The sequence below is a fragment of the Lagenorhynchus albirostris genome, chromosome 13, assembly GCF_949774975.1.
Source record: "Lagenorhynchus albirostris chromosome 13, mLagAlb1.1, whole genome shotgun sequence".
Lineage (NCBI taxonomy): Eukaryota > Metazoa > Chordata > Mammalia > Artiodactyla > Delphinidae > Lagenorhynchus > Lagenorhynchus albirostris.
The window spans coordinates 13,241,884-13,259,003 of NC_083107.1; the positions used below are offsets into that span (position 1 = coordinate 13,241,884).

General features: G+C 43.3%; 1 protein-coding gene across 2 annotated transcripts in view; it reads right to left on the reverse strand.

The window, feature by feature from the left end:
- Window positions 1–209: 209 nt before the first annotated feature.
- Window positions 210–17,120, reverse strand: part of RMND5A (required for meiotic nuclear division 5 homolog A) — a 99,476-nt gene continuing 82,565 nt past the window's right edge. The window contains exon 8 of one of the 2 annotated variants that reach the window (XR_009544255.1): window positions 210–1,904. The gene's annotated coding sequence lies outside the window, so the exon portion shown is untranslated. Of the gene's footprint in view, window positions 1,905–8,232; window positions 8,660–17,120 lie in introns of those variants that run through there. The other variant, XR_009544256.1, reaches the window with a different exon arrangement.

Consider the following 17,120-nt stretch of genomic DNA (forward strand, 5'->3'; position numbering starts at 1 on the left):
CCATTTGTAAAAGTAATAGAATCGTGGTAATACACATCGCAGAAACTTAGAAACTAGAAAAAAGAGTGAGGAAAAAGCATCTTGATGTATTTTCACCTAATGTTTTTAAACATTTTTAGTTGTAATCATGCTGAGTGTATATTTTTATTAAGTATACTATAAGCATTTTTCTTGTTCTTACACAGTTTTCATAATTACAACAATTCATAATTTTTTTAAAAGATTTATTTGGTTGAACCGGCTCTTACACGGCAGGTGGGCTCCTTAGTTGCAGGGCATGTGGCATGCATGTGGGATCTAGTTCCCTGACCAAAGATCGAACCTGGGCCTGCTGCATTGGGAGCGTGGAGTCTTATCCACTGTGCCACCAGGGAAGTCCCATCAATTCATGATTTTAATGTTTAAGATTGTATTGAATGGATTATCATAGTTTACTTAAATGACCCTTTATTTCTGAACATTTCAATTGCTTTCAACCTTTAACATCTCTGTTCATACCCTACTGTGACAAGTCTAAGATTATATCTACTGGAGAAATTTTCCAGAACATACGGGTACAAATATTTTTGTAGCTTTTAATACTTGGTTTCAAATTGCTTTCCAGGCCATCAGCAAGTACCAGTTCTACACCACTTTCACCCACAATAAAAAAGGTATGACTTTTTTATCGCCCTGCTGGGTTATAGGTGGGAAATACTTTTTCAGTGTTGGTATGATTCTGTATTAGGAGATTGCCACATTTTTTCAAAGACTTTGTATTTTTAGAGCAATTTTAGGTTCACGGCAAAATTGAAAACGTACAGGGACTTCCCATATACTCCCTGCCCCCAGATATGTATATCCTCTCCCCTTATCCACATCCCCCATCAGAGTGGTACATTTGTTACAATTGATGAACACATCATTATCATCCAAAGTCCATAGTTTACATTAAGGTTCACTCTTGGTGTTGTACATTCTATAGGTTTGGACAAATGTATAATGGCACGTATCCATCATTATAACATCATGCAGAGTAGTTTCACTGCCCTAAAAATCCTCTGTGCTCCACCTGTCCATCTCTCCCTCCCCTTAACCCCTGCCAACCACTAGTCTTTCTGCTGTGTCTATAGCTCTGCCTTTTCCAGATATCATATAGATGGAATCTTCTCACATTGGCTTCTTTCACTTAGTAATATGCATTTAAGTCTCCTCCATGTCTTGCCATGGCTTGATAACTCATTTCTTTTTAGCACTCAATATATTCCCTTGTGTGGATGTACCACACTTTATTTATCCATTCACCTACCGGAGGACATATTGGTGCTTCCCATTTGGCAATTGTGAATAAAGCTGCTATAAACATCTCTGGCCAGTTTTTTGTGTGGACGTGAGTCTTCAACTCCTTTGGGTAAATACCAGCAGTATGACTGCTGGATCATACGATAAGAGTATGTTTAGTTTTGAAAGAAACTGGGAAACTGTTTTCCAAAGTGGCTGCGCCGTTTTGCGTTCCCACCAGCAACGAGTGAGAGTTCCTGCTGCTGCGCGTCCTTGCCAGCATGTGATGTTGCCAGTGTTTTGGATTTTGGTCATTCGAATAGGTGTGTGGTGGTAACTCGTTGTTTTAATTCGCGTTGCCCTAATAACGTATGATGTGGAGCATCTTCTCTCATGCTAGATTGCCATTTTCATATACCCTTTGATGAGGTGTCTGTTAAGCTCGTGGCCCTTATTTTAATCAGGTTGTTTGTTTTCTTATTGTTGAGTTTTAAAAGTACTTTGTATAATTTGGATAACAGTCCTTTATCAGATGTATCTTTTGCAAATAGTTCTTCCGGTCTGTGGCTTGTCTTATCACTCTCTTGACATTGTCTTAGCAGAGCTGAAGTTTTTAACTTTAACGAAGTCCATCTTATCAGTTACTTCTTTCACGGATCGTGACTTAGAAAAATGCAACATTTTAAAACTCTGTGTTTCCCAAGTGGAACAGCTTCCCTTGTAGTACACAGACCTTCCTGCTGTTCTTATAGACCTAAAGCATAGATCTTATGCTAGAAACACTGCAGGAACTCAAAGCCCTAGGGAGGGTACCTGGTTTACTCCACCCTGTGCCTGGAGGCAAGTTAGGGCAGGATTATCTGGAAGCGGTAACCTAAGTACAGGGTTACACTGAGTTGCTTGAGGAGACAGCAAGAGAGGCTTCACTGAGGTCCTTGGGCAGAGACTCCTCATCCAGGCGGATAGACAATCCAGAACCTGAAAGCAGTGCAGTAGCCGTCCAAAATGAGAGAGAAGCAGAGCTGGAAAAGGCAAAAAGATCAAGAAGGCAAGATGGGGTGGAGCTAAGGCATTAGCAGTGGGAAGAGCAGGGTGCAGGAAGCAAGGGGCATAGAACGAGCGCATCCCCCCACAAGGGGACTCTGCCTTTGGAGAAGGTTGGCTACAGTGGGGGTTTTCCCCCGCTGCGGCAGTGTCTTGCTAAAAGTGAAACTGGGATTTTCCAAGGGTTCTGAAGGGGTTTGCCCTGGGAAGGAAGATGTTCCACTTGGGGGTCCACACTGGCTTAAAAACAATCCTCCAGCTTTCGTTTACCAAGCCCTGCGGGAGTGACCCCAACTCACCCTGCATCTCAGCGTGGGCCGGGGCGTGAAGGACCCCCAGTGTGGCTCAGCTCAAGTGCGCAAGGACTAGACCCCAGCTGCTTCCTCACCACAAGATGAAGAAGAGTAATAAAGCTCCCATCTGCTGAGTGCCTCCCAGGCGCCAGCACGATGCTGGGATCTGTTTGTTCCTTTTCTTCTTTACTTTCCTAACAGCCTTATTTAAAGTAGATATTAGTGAGGAGACTGAGGCTCAGAGACGTTCCCCAGCATGATCGAAATCACACAGCATTTAATGAATTGGAGCAGTACGATGGAACACCTAGCTCCAACGCCTTACCCACTCCCCACTTATCCCAGAAATAGCCCAGCCGCTCCATAAGACTTTCAGGGGCAGCGAGCAGGTGAGTTTGGAGAAAAACTTGCGAGAAGCCTGTGTAACCTGATAAAAGTCTGAGTTATTGGATTATTTGAGAATAAAGTTGGTCTTTTCAAATCAACTAACTCCAGCTACACAGCGTGGTTCAGGAAAAGAGGTGAGGCTGGAGGAGTGGTGGTCGGAGCTCTTGGGGCAGACAGAATGTCTCAGTGGTTAGGACAGAGGCTGGCGTCTGGCAGACTTGGGCTGCTGTGTGACCCTGGGCAAGTGATCCTGGTTATTTTTCCCCCAGTTTTATTGAGAGATAATTGACAAAATACCTTGTTAGTTTACAGTGTACAATATAATGGTTTGATATATACCTATTGTGAAATATCTACCACACTAAGACTAGTCAATGTCCCTCATTTCACATAGTTACAATTTTTTTTCGCATTATAAGGACTTTTAAGACCTACTTTCTTAACAACTTTCAAATATACAATACAGTGTTGCCAACTACAGTCACCATGCTGTACATTACACACCCGGAACTCATTTATCTTATAACTGGACGTTTATACCTTTCGATCCCCATCACCCAACCCCGCCCCCCCATCTTTTCTCTGTTTCTCTGTGTTCAGTTTTTTTAGATTCCACATATAAAGGAGATCATACAGCATTTATCTTTGTCCGTCTGACTCATTGCACTCAGTTAATGCCCTCAAGGTCCATCCATGCTGTGGCAAATGGCAGGATGTGGCTGAACAATATTCCATTGTTTATATACATATTTTCTTTAACCATCCATTCATCTATGGACATTTAACTTGTTTCCATATCCCGACTATTGTCGATACTGCTGCAGTGAACATGGGGATGCCGATCTCTCTTCAAGACAGTGATTTCATTTCCTTTGGAGCAATACTCAGAAGTGGAATTGCCATATCATATGGTAGCTCTATTTTTAATTCTATTTTTAATTCTTTACAAACCCACCAACAGTGCACAAGGGTTCCTTTTTCTCCAGACACCCTCCACAACATTTGTTATCTCCTGTCTTTTAGGTAATAGCCATTCTGACAGGTGTGAGGTGGTACCTCATCGTGGTTTTGATGTGCATTTCCCTGATGAATAGTAATGTTGAGCACCTTTTCAGGTACCAATTGGCCATTTGTATGTCTTCTTTGGAAAAGTGTCTGTTCAGTTCCTCTGCCTATTTTTTAATAGGATTGTTCGATTTTTTGCTATTGAGTTGTATGAGTTGTTTATATATTTTGGATATTAACCCCTTCTCAGATACGTGATTTCCCTGGCTATTTTTGAACGGCCTAAATCCCACCCCGACTTAAGGCCAGGAAACAGATGGTTCATTAACCTTGCGAATTCCAGTACTTCAGACTGTGCCTGGGACACAGCAGGTACTTGTTATATGTAATTATTCTATAAAAAACTTCAAAAGAGGACAGAGTCTTTGAATTTTTGCTTTAAATTGCATAATATGCCTTAGATTCCATATATATGTGTTAGCATATGGTATTTGTCTTTCTCTTTCTGACTTACTTCACTCTGTATGACAGACTCTAGGTCCATCCACCTCACTACAAATAACTCAATTTCATTACTTTTTATGGCTGAGTAGTATTCCATTGTATACATGTGCCACATCTCCTTTATCCATTCATCTGTTGATGGACACGTAGGTTGCTTCCATGTCCTGGCTATTGGAAATAGAGCTGCAATGAACATATTGGTACATGACTCTTTTTGAATTATGGTTTGCTCAGGGTATAAGTCAGAAAGAGAAAAACAAATACTGTATGCTAACACATATATATGGAATCTAAGAAAAAAAATATCATGAAGAACCTAGGGGTAAGACGGGAATAAAGACACAGACCTACTAGAGAATGGACTTGAGGATATGGGGAGGGGGAAGGGTAAGCTGTGACAAAGTGAGAGAGTGGCATGGACATATATACACTACCAAACGTAAAATAGATAGCTAGTGGGAAGCAGCGGCATAGCACAGGGAGATCAGCTCGGTGGTTTGTGACCACCTAGAGGGGTGGGATAGGGAGGGTGGGAGGGAGGGAGATGCAAGAGGGAAGAGATATGGGAACATATGTATATGTATAACTGATTCACTTTGTTATAAAGCAGAAACTAACACACCATTGTAAAGCAATTATACTCCAATAAAGATGTAAAAAAATTAAAAAATAAATAAATTGCATAATATGTCAAATAAAAGCACTGAAATTCATATCATAAATGCCCAGGGACCCTTGTCAGATTTAGAAACTTTAACATTTTTCCAGTTTGCTTCAGTTTTTTATTTCAAGAGATAAATGTTCATACTTACTTCACCCTCATTCCTTCCTCCACTACTGCCCAGAGATTGTCAGAGTATAAAAATCCAGGACCCAACCCTATGTTGTCTATAAGAAACCTACTTTAAATGTAAAGACTCAGGTAAGTTGTAAAGGGATGGAGAAAGCTATATCATGCTAACACTAATCAAAAGAAAGCTGGAATAATCAGACAGAACAGACTTCAGAACAAAGAAAATTACCAGGGTTGAAAAGGGGCATTACGTAATGTTAAAGGGATCAATTCTCCAAGACTTAACAATCCTTAAAGTGGTTGCACCTAACAAGAGAGCATCAAAATATATGAAACAAAAACTGAGGCTACAAGGAGAAATAGACAAATCCACTATTACAGTTGGATATTTCAATGCCCTTCTATAAGTAATCGATAGAGCCAGCAGGCAGAAAATAGTAATGAGTTAATTGACCTGGACAGCACTATCGAATAACTTGATTTAATTGACATTTACAGAATACTCTGTCAAACTACAGCAAAATATACATCCTTCCCAAGCTCACATGGGACATTCACCAAAATAGACCAGATTCTGGGCCATAACTCACATCTTAACAATATTTAAAAAATAAAAACCATACAAAGTATGTTCTCAGAACACAATGAAATTAAACTAGCAATCAGACAACAGAAAGATATCTGGACAATCCCCAAATATTTGGAGATTAAACAACATACTTCTAAAAACACATGGGCCACAGAATAAGTCTCAGTAGAAATTTAAGAATATTTTGAACCAAATGAAAATGAAAACACAACTTATCAAAATTTGTGGGATGGGGGCTTCCCTGGTGGCGCAGTGGTTGAGAGTCCGCCTGCTGATGCAGGGGACACGGGTTCGTGCCCCGGTCCGGGAGGATCCCACATGCCGCGGAGCGGCTGGGCCCGTGAGCCATGGCCGCTGAGCCTGCGCGTCCGGAGCCTGTGCTCCGCAACGCGAGAGGCCACAACAGTGAGAGGCCCGCGTACTGCAAAAAAAAATTTGTGGGATACAACAAAGGCAGTGCTTAGAGGCACTGCACATAAATTTATAACATTAAATGCACATATTAAAAAGTAAGGAAGGTCTAAAATGAATAACCTAAGCTTTCGCCTTGGGAAATGATAGAAGAACAATTTAAGCCTAAAGCAAGTAGAAGAAAAGAAATAAAAATTAGAGCAGAAATCAGTGAAATTGGAAACAGGGAAACAATAGAGAAAAATCAATGAAACTAAAAGTTGGTTCTAAGAAAAGATCAATAAAATTGATAAATCTCTAGCCAGGCCAATGAAGAAAAAAGGAAAGCAAACACAAATTACTAATAGAGAAATGAAAGTAGGGTCATATCTACTGATAGTGTGGACATTAAAGATATACTGAAGGAATACTGTAAATGGATGGAGTTACTTGTGTATGACAAGCTGGTGCTGAAAAAAAAAGCGAAGGACTCCAGTTCCCCACACCTTACCCTACCCTCCCTCTTACTACACCCCCTTTATCTGAGGGACACTGGAACAGGAAACTTTCGATCCCGGGAAAATCATGTAATCTCATTAGACGTCACTTTTCCCCATATTTCAGCCCAGTTACCCTAAAATCTCACCACTATAAAAAAAGAGCTGGAGGCTTCCCTGGTGGCTCAGTGGTTGAGAGTCTGCCTGCCGATGCAGGGGACACGGGTTCGTGCCCCGGTCCGGGAAGATCCCACATGCCGCGGAGTGGCTGGGCCCGTGAGCCATGGCCTCTGAGCCTGCGCGTCCGGAGCCTGTGCTCCGCAACGGGAGAGGCCACAACAGTGAGAGGTCCACGTACCGCAAAAAAAAAAAAAAAAAAAAAAGCTAAAGAAGCCCCTCCCCCCAACTGTATAATCTCTAGGTCCCACAGGACCCCTATCTGCTTTGTGTGCTACATTGAAAGATCTGCTCAGGTAGCAGGGAGAGAGGCAGTCAGGGTGAATTCAAGGTGTCTGGTTTGAAGGGATGGATTTTTTCTTTTTCAATAAGGTGTTTTGTGGTAGAATAAACAAAAACATAATTCCTAGAATATAAGAGCTGGAAGAGATTAATCTCCACAAATTAAAAGTTAGAAAACAGAAGCACAGAAAGGTGAGAACAGACAATTCACACACACAAAAAAGAAAATTCAACTGATTAGACCTACAGAAAAAAAAAAAGGTCAACCTCAATAAAAGTCAAAGTTTTAAAGTATCCCCATTTCTTACCGTCTTGTTTGTTTGTGTTCTTTTTATACCTTTTACTGACCATGTGGCAGCCAACAATGTGCATTTGTCACATCCTTAAGAGGCCAATTTGGCTTTCAAGGCCATTTTCTTCTGAAAACAGGTCAAGAAAATAATTCAAAAATGCATAAAAAGATATATATGCCAATGAGTGTATTTGTTTATCATCTCGACAGCCACGTGGTTTTTACACCTTATAATGTTACTTTAAAATATAGAAATAAAACCATCAAAGGGTACAAATTTCCAGCTGTAAGATGAATAAGTTCTGGGGAAGTAATGTACAGCATGGTGACTATAGCTAACAATACTGTATTGCATTTTTGAAAGTGGCTAAGACAGTAGATGTTAAATGGTCTCAACTCACACACACAGAAAAAAAAATGTAACTATATGAAGTGATAAATGTGTTAATTAACTTTATTGTGATAATTTTGAAATGTGTACGTATATCAAACCATCACGTTGTGCACCTTAAACTTATACAATGTTACACGTCAATCATATCTCAATAAAACTTGAACAAAATTTTTTAAATAAATAAATATGTAAAGCAGAATCTGTTAGAAATATAAAAAGGAAATGGCAAATCCACCAACATATTTTGAAAAATTACAGTTCTTTCAAAAATTAACCCATCAAGTAGACTAAAATAAAGAACATAGCAAATATGGATAATATATATTTACTAAGCTTGATCTAATATATAGAATTTTTTATTCATTCATTCAAAACTATGCCTAAAGTTATTTTAAAAATTGACCATCTATCAAAAGCTCAATAAATTCCAAAAGCGTACGTACAAGCCACATTCTCAGACCACAGGACAATAAAATTAAAAACAAACGGGGGAAAAAATCTATCCACTTTAAAAATTGTAACATTTTTAAAGAACGCTTAGGATAATTAAAACACAAAAAGTGAAATTACATACTATTTAGAAACCACTGTATCATAATGAAAAAGTATACAACCTAAACGTCCAACTAACTGGGGGACTAATTGGTCAAAATATAAACAGAATATTATGCAGATATCAGGTGAGACTCATGAAGAATACGTTAGAAGAGAACTGTGTACGATACAAGAATTGTAGAAAGCAGCCTGGAAACCTGAAGAGGAGATATGATGACAATAACGGGAAAAAAAATTTAATATATAAGTATAGGATTCGAACAAAAAAGGCTTAACCCCCCCAAAAAAAAACAACAAAAAAACAAAATAAATACACCAAAATGTTGAGAGATTATAGTTCCATACTGGCACTATGAGCGATTATTTTTTCTTTTCTACTTTTCAAAATTTTTGACCAAGGGGCTCTGGTTCCTAGCACCTCCTGGGCCAGTGCGGGGCTGAGCCTTCCACATAAACTAAAACCAAGAGCGGAACAAAATCGGTGAATAGGCCAAGGAACCTCAGAGAGGCCCTGGCCCCTGTAACCTCTCACCTAGTGCTCCGAGGCTTTCCCTTCTCCCAGACCCGCCCGCTCCCAGTGCGGGCGAGACCCGACCCGCCGCCTGGACCTTACCCTGCACAGTGACCACCGCGCCCTGCTCGAGAGAAACCAGGGGCTAGCCGCTCCACCTGACCCCAGGGCATCCCAAGCCCCCCGACCCCGTCCGCTTCCTGCCTGGTGCACCCCTCCTGCCCTCCCTCGGGGCTGCTGGTCTGGATGAGCAAGCTGGAGGAAACTGTCCGCCTCCCCTCCGCGCCTGGGTCCCGCCGTTCGCGCCAGGGACCACCAGACAGCTGCTGGGTCAGCCCCGGACGGGGCGCCCGGAACTTGCGACGGCCCAGGATCTCCAGTCCGGTCCCTTTTCATTTTTGACAACGGAGGGAAGGAGAGTTGGGAGAACTCACAGCCTGGCACAAAGAAGAGAGGTTCTCAAATTGGGGACTCCTCTCCACCATTAGAGCGTTGACATTTTATTTCTACGGACGATGCTTCGCACAGATGGTTTAGCATTCACTGGTAGATACTGAGGGATTGGGGGAGGTTAGGAGTCTACCCGAGATATCTCCCCGCCCTATCTTGGGCCAGAAATTCCGTCTTCAACCAGTCTTTTGATCCCCAGTCAAATGCAATTCCTGCCCTCCACCCCACGCCACTCCGTCCCCCAAAGCACCCTCGGTTGCCGAAGAAAAGTAGAACTCTAGGGGCCTGTAATAGGACTCTTGGGAGTCGGGGTGGAGATCCTGAGAAGAGCGAGGCCAAAGCCACAGCCCGGGAACAGCTAGGTGGGGTCGTTAAAGAGGGCTGGGCACCGGCGGGCTGGGAGGGAGCGTAAACCGGCTTCAGTTTTGCTTGGGGGCACGCGCGGACTGAATTCACAATTCCTCCCGCCCCGCCCCGCGCCCAACCAGGCCCAAACTAGAGCAACATCGCCCCCTGCTGGACTGAGCGGGGCATTAGATTTTATTCAAGGCAGGCAGCGCTCGGGAGCGGGAAGGAGCGTCCCGTGGTACTTGGTCCCGGCTCCGTTCTGGCCTCCTGAGTTACTCTAGTAAATGGCTCACCGTCCCTGGGCCTCCGATTTTCTTCCTCTATAAAATAAATGTGTTGGATCGGATCTTCTCTGAGCTAACTTCCAGGTCCGGATTCTAGAACTCTCCTTTCTCCTCCCCCCGACCCCAGCCAGGGGCCCGCAAGCGCTTCTTCACCTGCCTCCCCCCCGCCCCGCCCCGCCACCCGCAAGGTCCTGCCCACCCGCTATAGCACCCCAGTTTCTACCCCAGTGCTACGGGCTGAGCTCTGTGCCCTCTGCGTGCAGCTGCAGAAGGCCAGCGCCTGCCGCTCGTTTGGGGCCCCTGTTTTCCTGGGGTAAGAGTGGGAAATGTGCTGCCCCCTCCGATGAGGGCTGGCTGTCCCAGAAAAAATTTCTGCGAGAAACGGTGGAGGAGAATCCAGGCCTTGGATCAATCGGGGTGGATATTTGAGATCTCTGCCCAAGTCTGGCCGAGAGAATTGTGCAGAACGAGTAACCGAGAAGGGAAGGAGTGTCAACCGGCCCCCAGCTCCTCTCCGGCATCAACTCGGCCTCCACAGCCCCGCCTCGGGCCACCGTACCTCTGCAGTACCGCCTGCCTTCAGCCTGGCTCGCCACCCGACCCCCACCACTCCCATCACGCCTGCTTCTTCGCCTCCAGGAAGACTGAATCCGGGCCCAGCTGGCTCTAGTCGCTTTGATCGCCCTCCCCAGTCCCCACCCCACCGGCTGAGGGCGGCGGGAGGCTGGGCTCCTCGTGCGCCTGTCCGCGGCGGCACCCACCACATCCTGGCACCCTCATCGTGGTACCACGTGTTCCCTTGTCTGTCCCCATTTGCTTAGCGGGTGCACCGGCCGGCAAGAGACACCCACGGCAACCGCACGCCCACACACACACACACACACACACACACACACACACACAGCCCCGCACCCCAGCCCCCTGTAGCTCCTCTCCATTGCGCGATCGCTTGGGGGTCTCTGCGTGGAGATCCTATTTCATGCCTCTGCCTCTGAGCACAGCCAGGAACATTCCTGAAGGGCAGTTTACCGCAATGTCTGGGGTGTGAAAGAAGCAGCTCATTTCTCTCCTTCCTGCTAAACTGAGAAGGTGCAAACCACCCTGAGAAATCCTCTAACGCCCATCATTCCGCCCCCGCCAAAGGCGGTGGGTGGGAGGAACCGGAGGACGAGTCGAGAAGGGAGGGAAAAGCCTTTGGCCTCCCTCATCTATTCTTTCCTTCCCTAGCTCCGCCTTTTCTGCCCTCCTTCCTCTCCCAGGATCCACACCTCCCTCCTCCTCTTCCCAGAGAAGACTCTGATAAATGGGTTACCGTCCTACGGGGCCCGCCCTCTGGCTCTGGTGGTTAGCCGTGGAAACAGTCGTTCTCCCCTCTTGCAATGTTTCCATTGCTGCGTCCTCCGGCTTCCACAGCTCACCCCACAGGTAACCGGAGACAACAACTCAGGTCCCCTCGGAAAGTTGCATGAGGGGCTTGTCATAGTTTGTGAAATGTGAGCGTGAAAAGCTTTACGGTCGAGTTCAGGTTACTTCGTGGATGCTCCACCAGCGGCCAAATAAAAAAGAAATTAACCCTCTTGTGCAAAAAGAAAAAATTCCACTGGCTTTTTAAAGTTTCTGTTTTGGGTAAACGGTTTCAAGACGACAAACTGTCTCACCGAAAAAGAAGGAGGAGGAGGTGAAAGAGGAGAAGGAGGGGAGGAGGGAGAAGGCGAGGGGACAGAAAGGAGCCTCGGCCTTTTGATAGTTTATTTTGCCTCGCAGAGTTTTTTGGCAGAGGCTGAACTGTGAATACAGCAAGACTCAGGACAGTCTGAACAGAGAAAAGAGCTGAAGCCTCATTTGGTTGTTGAAATGAATAGTGAACAACTGACTGGCAAGAAAGCATGTTCTTTAAGCACCAATGAAATTTGTGTTTTAAGTGATGTGAGTTCTGGAAGATAGGGACAGCACCTGGTGTGTGGAAGCTACTAACATTGTTGACACTCAAAGAAGGCAAAGAAAGCAACCAAGTGCTTTTCAGAAGAGGCTGAATGGCCAACATCTGACAAAACGCTCAATCCCATCCTTGTTTAGGGAGATGCAGGTTTAAACAACAATAAGATACCAACTCACACCTATCAGATTGGCCTAACTGAAAACACTGGCAAAACCAAGAATTAGAAAGCATGTGGGTAAATGGAAATGCATCCATAGCTGGTGTGAGTGTAAGTGGGTACCATCACTTTGGAGAGAACTTTTCCAGTAGCTATGGGGGTAAGAGAAGAAGATGCTTCAAGACATCATTCCTCTCAAGGTCAGTGTCCTCCTTAAGTCATTCCTCTTCCAGGTTGATACCCTAGAGAAAATCTTGTACATGGACTCTAGGAAGTATATGTACGAGGATGTTCACCATAGCGTTGTTTATAATGGCAAAACCTGGAAACAGCCAAAAGGTCCATCAACAGAGGACTAGAGAAGTAAACAGTGGCATTTGTCATCAAATCTTACTTCTCTTGTATCACCCCCTAAATGTGAAAGACTATGTGCTCCACTCATTTAAAACATTTTTATTGTGGTAAAATACACATAATATTTACCATCCTAACCATTTTTAAGTGCACAGTTCAGTGGTATGAAGTACAGTCACATTGTTGTCCAACTATCACCACCATCCATCTTCAGAACTTTTCATTTTGCAAAACTGAAACTCTATACCCGTTAAACAACTCCCCATTCCCCCTCCCCCCCAGCCCCTGACAACCACCATTCTACTTTCTGTCTCTGATTTTGACTACTCTATGTACCTCGTGTAAGTGGAGCATACAGTATTTGTCTTTTTGTGACGGCCTTATTTCACTTAGCCTAATGTCCTCAAAGTTCATCCATGACTACAGTATATGTCAACATTTCCTTCCTTTTTCAGGTTGCATAATATTCTATTGTATGTATATGCCACATTTTGCTTATCCAGCCACCCATCAAGGGACATCTGGGTTGTTTCCACGTTCTAGCTACTGTCAATAATGCTGCTGTGAGTGTGGTGTACCTCTTCACTCAGTTTTTTTTTTTTTTTTTTGTGGTACGCGGGCCTCTCACTGTTGTGGCCTCTCCCGTTGCAGAGCACAGGCTCCAGATGCACAGGCTCAGCGGCCATGGCTCACGGGCCTAGCCGCTCCGCGGCATGTGGGATCTTCCCGGACCGGGGCACGAACCCGTGTCCCCTGCATCGGCAGGCGGACTCTCAACCACTGCGCCACCAGGGAAGCCCTTCACTCAGTTTTAACTTGACATCAAACACTTTTCATAATAGTATACTTGTAAAGTATATAATTTCCAATGTGTTGTAAATATTGGTATTTTAAAATAAAACTTTACATCACTCTTTTTGTTTCTAATAGAATATAAACAGATGATGTATCAATTTTGTTTCAACCATTGATGCCAAAAATCTTGGCTCTCTGTGCACCGATGCCAAAAAGAAATATGGAGACAGAGTTTTGGAGGAACAAGAGAGAGTAGCTTTATTATTTGCCATGCAAAGAGGGAACACAGTGGGCTAGCACCTCAAGAACTGTGCCCCCCTCCCTGGGGAATAGGGAAAGGTTTTTGTAGCCCAGGACTCGTGGTGGTCTGGGGTAGGTGATAACACTCAAAGTAAATAAGGTCTTGCATTTCTTTTCTTCTGAAAATTCATGGCCAAAGCTGGCATCAGGCAGTGAAGCAACCTCATCTGGTGTCCCTGAAGTTATCGGCCCATAACCTTCTTTCTGAAATGAAGAGTGCTACAAGGGAGTGTAGGGAAAGAAGAAATGCCAGGTGCAAAGGGTAATTCATATGGAGTCAGAGAGTAATTAGCTTTGTGAAGGACAAGTCTAGCTACGAGTGTTTGTTAGTAGTAACAGCAAAAGAATAACCAAGATTGCTTAACTCTTTATGGGCTGTTTCCCCAGCCTGTTCATTGTTTCCTTATTTTCCTTGTTTATCAGAAAAGAAAAGTCTCATTTCTATTTTTTGCTGCAACACCATCACCCATTTTAAAAATACAAGAACAAGTTCTTTAACTTTTGGAAATTTTCCATCATTCCTTTTTTTCCTCAAACTTACGAATTCTATCCCGCTTCCTCCATAGACATTTATTCTAATATAATACGTTCTTATGCTTGAAGATCTTTTATTGATCATACTTCTCTGCCAGAAAAAAAGTATACAAACTGAAGTTTTAATTTCCTACAATCATAAATTTCTAAGTATTAAAAGTTTAGATTATGCCATCATTGCAACTATCAGTAGTACACAATTGTTCAAAAATAACAAATTTAAAATAAAATTAATTTTAAATTATAAAAATTTAAATTATTAAACATAAAAAGTAACCCTTGGTTCTAATATACTACAGTTATGCAAAATGTTACCATTGGGGGAAAGTAGATGAAGGATACTTGGAATCTGTCTATATTATTTCTTATAATTGCAGTGTCAATCTGTAGTCATCTCAAAACAAGAAGTTTTCTAAAAAAGTAACTTTGAGGGTGTCAGCTACGAATTGGCATTTCCCATTGGCACTTGCCATCGACCTCTACAAGGATTAAATCATGAGCTGCTACAGCTGCTGACTTTCAACACCCGCTGAAAGGAGTTCAGGCAGAGAGCAGAAATGAGGCACTCGGTGCTCTGGGAAAAACTGGCAGAACAGGTCTTCAGATAGTTAGATATTTTCAGGAGCCCATTTTATGAGCCCAATTCTTGTATCTCTTCATATCTAGAAAAGCACTAAAATCCTTCATGGTGACTGACCTCTGCTCTTCTTGGCTAGCAGCAACCTTCTGTAAAAAATATGTGCTTGATTGAATGTACTCGCCCTTCACCAAAATCACATATATACTGATCTTCCCCCCTGCCTCTTTAGAGCAGTTTCTCAGAGCTATCTGGGATGCTGTCTCCCAGACTGCAGTCCTCATTTTGCCTCCAGTAAAACTTAACTTGCTCCTCTCATGTTGTGCATTTTTTTTAAGTCGACAAGGGGAAATTCAGCTCTTAATGAGATGAATAGAGTCCAATTAGTTAATGAACCCACAGGATAATATTACCTATCGTTAGAATGAGACAGAGTTCAGCATCAATTATTTTCCTTTTTTTGTTTGTTTTTGTTTTGTTCATAACAAGTAAGCACTGAAAAATCTTGTTTCCATAAATAAACAATTAGTTTTGTTACAGCAGAGTCACTAAATCTTTTATCTTTTTTTTTTATAAATTTATTTATTTATTTTTGGCTGCGTTGGGTCTTTGTTGCTGCACGCGGGCTTTCTCTAGTTGCCAGAGTAGGGGCTACTCTTTTTTGCGGTGTGCGGGCCCCTCATTGCAGTGGCTTCTCTTGCTGTAGAGCACCAGCTCTAGAGTGCAGGCTCAGCAGCTGTGGCGCACGGGCTTAGCTGCTCCGTGGCATGCGGGATCTTCCCGGACCAGGGCTCGAACCCGTATCCCCTGCATCGGCAGATGGACTCTTAACCACTGCGCAACGAGGGAAGTCCCAATCTTTTATCTTTTTCCAAAATTTTTTCGGCCAAAAAACCCCAATCACCCCACAATAGTGACCCATCATCAGAAGGTAATTTTAATGATCTATTAGTTGCTTTGTTATTTTGCAACTAACAAAGTACCACAAAGTAAGTAGCTTAAACCACAGGAACGTGTTGTCTCACAGTTCTGGAAGCTAGAAATTCGGGATCAAGGTGTTGACTGCGTTAGTTCTTTCTGAGGGCTGAAAGGAAGATGTGTTCCATGCCTCTCTCATAGCTTCTAGTGGGTTGCTGGCTGTCTTTGGTGTTCCTTGAATTGTACAAGCATCACCCCTATCTCTGTCCTTATTTTTGTTGCAGCAAAAATAGAAATGAAGTTTTCCTTCTCTTGAGAGCAAGGAAAACAAAGGGAACAGTGAACAGGCCAGAGAAGAAATATAACCTGGCCTGAAAGAGTTAATCACCCCTTTGTTTTATTTTAACTGTTACTAATCTGTAGTGTCTGTAACTAGATTTGTTCTTCACAAAGCTAACCTCACTCTCTGACACTATGTAAATTACATTCTGCACCTATCACCCCTGACTCTGTGTGAGTTACATCCTGTGCCTATCACTACATTCCCTATGCCCCTTGGTAAGAAATCACTCCCTGTAGCTTCTGCATTTCTAAAGAAGATCCCCGGCGGATAAACCAGAGACAAACGGTCCCAATTACCAGAATGCTGGACCCCAATTACCGGGCTGCCTGACGCCAGCTATGACTGTTTTGAAATAATGCAAAGGAAAAATAATGCAAGACCTTCACTATTTTGATCCTTATCACATACCCCGCCTGTGAGCCCCACGTATAAAATCTTCTCCAATTCCCCAAGGAGGTGGGGCACAGTTCTTGAGGCGCTAGCCTACTGTGTCTTCCCCTTGCCTGGCAGAGAAAAATAAAGCCATCTCTCTCATCCTCCAACATCTCTGTCTCGGTATTTCTGTTCGGCATCGGTGCACAGAGAAGCTTAGATCTGGCAACATTTTCACCTGATGTTCTCCCTGGCTATGTGTCTGTAACCAGCTTTCCCCTTTTTTAAGGACACCAATTATATTGGATTAGGACCCTCCCTGATGACCTCATATTAACTCGTTTACCTCTGTAAAAACCTTATCCCCAAATAAAGTCACATTCAGAGATACTGGGGATTAGGACTTCAGCATATGTAAACTTTTTGGGGGGGGTGGGGAGACTCATTTCAATCTCTAACAATTGCCAGCTCTAGTAGGTCTTCTTCCAATTATGTTGGAAGGAAAGACTCAGGAAGCACTGACCTGCACGTGGATTGGTCATGATCTTTAGAGTTATTCACTTCTCAATTTCTGGAATCAACCGAAATAGGCTTTATACTACAGCCTATCAAGTAGCTATCAACTGCATTGTTCCTCTCTCACCAAAAGCATTTGCCTACCCTGATGAACTTAGAAAGGGTTGGGGAAATAGAAATATTTCTAATTACCATACAAATTTACCAAAACAATATTTTGATAAAATATTTTTTATCTCATCAAAGGCTTTACAGGGGCT